This window comes from Sinocyclocheilus anshuiensis, unplaced genomic scaffold (assembly GCF_001515605.1).
Source record: "Sinocyclocheilus anshuiensis isolate Anshui unplaced genomic scaffold, SAMN03320099.WGS_v1.1 scaffold1330, whole genome shotgun sequence".
Taxonomy (NCBI): domain Eukaryota; kingdom Metazoa; phylum Chordata; class Actinopteri; order Cypriniformes; family Cyprinidae; genus Sinocyclocheilus; species Sinocyclocheilus anshuiensis.
The window spans coordinates 25,503-29,672 of NW_015558603.1; the positions used below are offsets into that span (position 1 = coordinate 25,503).

At 50.5% G+C, this 4,170-nt stretch overlaps 1 long non-coding RNA gene across 1 annotated transcript; it reads left to right on the top strand.

Annotated features, from left to right (window-relative positions):
- The first annotated feature begins 1,176 nt into the window (after positions 1 to 1,176).
- LOC107680172 (uncharacterized) lies at positions 1,177 to 1,565 on the top strand. Its single transcript, XR_001633119.1, has 3 exons — positions 1,177 to 1,188; positions 1,339 to 1,382; positions 1,534 to 1,565. It is a non-coding gene; the product is annotated as an uncharacterized LOC107680172 (long non-coding RNA).
- Positions 1,566 to 4,170: the final 2,605 nt, after the last annotated feature.

Sequence of the window (4,170 nt, forward strand, 5' to 3'; positions counted from 1 at the left end):
AGGTGTTGCTATGCGGTTGCTAGGGTACCCGGGATCGTTGCTAGGGTGTTGCTAAACGGTTGCTAGGGTACCTACGGCAGTTGCTAGGGTGTTGCTATGTGGTTGCTAGGGTACCCGGAGCGTTTGCTAAGGTGTTGCTGTGTGTTTGCTAGTTTACCTGGGGCGGTCGCTAAGGTGCTGCTATACGTTTTGTTAAGTTATTCGGGGTGGTTGCTATGTGGTTGCTAGGGTACCCGGGGCAGTTGCCAGGGTGTTGCTATGCGGTAGCTAGGGTTCTCAGAGCAGTTGCTAGGGTGTTGCTATGCGGTTGCTAGGGTACCTGGGATGGTTACTAGCTGTTGCTATGTGGTTTCTAGGGTACCCGGGGCAGTTGCTAAAGTGTTGCTATGCAGTTGCTAGGGTGTTGCTATGCGTTTGCTAAGGCACTCGGGGTGGTTGCTAGGGTGTTGCTATGCGGTTGCTAAGGTACTCGGGGTGGTTGCTTGAGTGTTGCTATGCGGTTGATAGGATTTTGCAATGCGATTGCTAAGGCACTCGGGGTGGTTGCTTAGGTGTTGCTTTGCATTTGCTATGGTACCCAGATCCGTTGCTAGGGTGTTGCTATGCGGTTGCTATTGTTCCCAGAGTGGTTGCTAAGGTGTTGCTTTGCGGTTGCTAAGGCACTTGGGGTGGTTAATAGGGTGTTGCTATGCGGTTGCTATTGTTCCCGGAGTGGTTGCTAAGGTGTTGCTTTGTGGTTGCTAAGGCACTTGGGGTGGTTAATAGGGTGCTGCAATTGCGGGTGCTAGGGTACCCGGGGCGGTTGCTAAGGTGATGCTATTGTGCGGTTGCTAGGGTACCAGGGGTGGTTGATTAGGTGTTGCTATGCGGTTGCTAGGGTACCCGGGCTCATTGCTAGGGTGTTGCTAAACGGTTGCTAGGGTGCCTAGGGCAGTTGCTAGGGTGTTGCTATGTGGTTGCTAGGGTACCCGGAGCGTTTGCTAAGGTGTTGCTATGTGGTTGCTAGGTTACCTGGGGCAGTTCCTAAGGTGTTGCTATGCTTTTGTTAAGTTATTCGGTGTGGTTGCTATGCGGTTGCTAGGGTACCTGAGGCAGTTGCTAAGGTTCTGCTATGCAGTTGCTAAGGTACTCGGTGTGGATCCTAGGGTGTTGCTATGCGGTTGCTAGGGTACCTGAGATGGTTGCTAGGTGTTGCTATGCGGTTTCTAGGGTACCCGGTGCAGTTCCTAAGGTGTTGCTATGCAGTTGCTAGGGTGTTGCGATGCAGTTGCTAAGGCACTCGGGGTGGTTGCTAAGGTGTTGCTTTGCCGTTGCTAGGTTACCCAGAGCAGTTGCCAGGGTGTTGCTATGCGGTTGCTAAGGTACTCGGGGTGGTTGCTAGAGTGTTGCTATGTGGTTGCTAGGGTACCCAGTGCAGTTGCCAAGGTGTTGCTATGCGGTTGCTAGGGTACCCTCGGGCAGTTGCTGAGGTGTTGCTATGCGATTGCTAGAGTGTTGCTATGTGTTTGCTAGGGTACCCAGGTCCGTTGCTAGGGTGTTGCTCTGCGGTTGCCAGGGTACCCGGGATTGTTGCTAGGGTGTTGCTAAACGGTTGCTAGGGTACCTTGGGCAGTTGCTAGGGTGTTGCTATGTGGTTGCATAGGTACGCGGAGCGGTTGCTAAAGTTTTGCTGTGTGGTTGCTAGGTTATCTGGGGCGGTTGCTAAGGTGTTGCTATGCGTTTGTTAAGTTATTCGGTTGGTTGCTATGCGGTTGCTAGGGTACCCAGGGCAGTTGCTACTTTGCTGCTATGCAGTTGCCAAGGTACTCGGTGTGGATCCTACGGTGTTGCTATACGGTTGCTAGGGTGTTGCTATGCGGATGCTAGGTTATTCGAGGAGATTGCTAAGGTGTTGTAATGCCGTTGCTAGGGTACCCAGAGCAATTGCCAGGGTGTTGCTATGCGGTTGCTAGGGTACCCGGGATGGTTGCTAGGGTGTTGTTACCGGGGGCATTTGCTAAGGTGCTGCTATGCAGTTGCCAAGGTACTCGGTGTGGATCCTACGGTGTTGCTATGCGGTTGCTAGGGTACCGGGGGCATTTGCTAAGGTGCTGCTATGCAGTTGCCAAGGTACTCGGTGTGGATCCTACGGTGTTGCTATGCGGTTGCTAGGGTACCGGGGGCATTTGCTAAGGTGCTGCTATGCAGTTGCCAAGGTACTCGGTGTGGATCCTACGGTGTCGCTATGCGGTTGCTAGGGTGTTGCTATGCGGTTGCTAGGGTATTCGGGGTGATTGCTAGGGTGTTGCTATACGGTAGCTAAGGTACTCGGGGTGGTTGCTAAGGTGTTGATATGCTGCGGTTACTAGGGTACCCGGGGTGGTTGATAAAGTGTTGCTATGAGGTTTCTAGGGTACCCAGGGTGGTTGCTAATGTGTTGCTATGCTGCGGTTGCTAGGGTACCCGGGGTGGTTGCTAAGGTGTTGATATGCTGCTGCTAGGGTACCCAGGGCGGTTGCAAAGGTGTTGCTAAACGGTTGCTAAGGTGTTGCAATGCGGTTGCTAGGGTACCCTTTGGCGGTTGATGAGGTTTTGCTATGCAAATGCTAGAGTGTTGCTATGTGGTTGCTAGGGTTCCCAGGGCCGTTGCTAGAGTGTTGCTATGCGGTTGCTATTGTTCCCAGAGTGGCTGCTAAGGTGTTGCTATGCGGTTGCTAACGCACTCGGGGTTGTTAATAGGGTGTTGCTTTGCGGGTGCTAGGGTAGTGTTGATATGCTGCGGTTGCTAGGGTACCCGGGGTGGTTGCTAAGGTATTGCTATGAGGTTGCTAGGGTACCCAGGGCGGTTGCAAAGGTGTTGCTAAACGGTTGCTAAGGTGTTGCAATGCGGTTGCTAGGGTACCCTTTGGCGGTTGATGAGGTTTTGCTATGCAAATGCTAGAGTGTTGCTATGTGGTTGCTAGGGTTCCCAGGGCCGTTGCTAGAGTGTTGCTATGCGGTTGCTATTGTTCCCAGAGTGGCTGCTAAGGTGTTGCTATGCGGTTGCTAACGCACTCGGGGTTGTTAATAGGGTGTTGCTTTGCGGGTGCTAGGGTACCCAGGGCGGTTGCTAAGGTGTTACTATGCGGTTGCTATGGTACCCGGGATGGTTGCTAAGGTGTTGCTATGGTGCGGTTGCTAGGGTACCCAGGATGGTTGCTAGGGTGTTGCTATGCGGTTGCTAGGGTTACCGGGATCATTGCTAAGGTGTTGCTATGCGGTTGCTAAGGTACTGGTGCTGTTGCTAGGCTGTTGCTATGCGGTTGCTAGGTTACCTGGTGGGGGTTCCTAAGGTGCTGCTCTGCGGTAGCTAAGGTACTCGGGGCGGTTGCTAAGGTGTTGCTATGCGTTTGCTATGGTACCCGGTGTGGTTGCTAACGTGTTGCTAAGGTAGCCGGGATGGTTGCTAGGGTGTTACTATGAGGTTGCTAGAATACCCGGGGTGGTTGCTAATGTGTTGCTATGCTGCGGTTGCTAGGTTGCCCGGGGTGTTTGCTAAGGTGTTGCTATGCTGCGGTTACTAGGGTACTCGGGGTGGTCACATCGTTAACACATCCCTTCACACTGGTGTTTTTCCCTCAACATTTAAACAGGCTCGTATAACCCCACTTCTTAAGAAACCCACTCTTAACCCAACTGTTTTAGAGAACTACAGACTCTCTACCTTTCCCTTCTACCTTTCATTGCAAAAACACTTGAACGAGTTGTGTTCAACCGAGTCTCAGCCTTTTTCACACAGAACAACCTCCTGGACAGCAACCAATCTGGCTTCAGAAGTGGACATTCGACCGAGACTGCCTTGCTTTCAGTTGTTGAAGCCCTAAGTCCTTAACTATCTTCAAGAAACGACTAAAAACACATCTGTTGCACCTTTATTTGACCCTCTAACTCTAACACTTTATATCCTATTTTAATTCTACTTTATCTATATTTATCTTTTTTTTAATTTTTTATTCTTTATTTAAAAAAAACATCAAAAAACAAAAACTAGCGTTCTATTTTTTCTATTCTATCTACTTGTTTTTCTTTGTTTGTGTCTGTGTATATGTGTGTGTGTGTGTGTGTGTGTGTGTGTGTAATATATATATATATATACACCTTGCTACGTGTACTGTGTTAGGCTAACCGAGACTTGTCATTTGCACTTATATA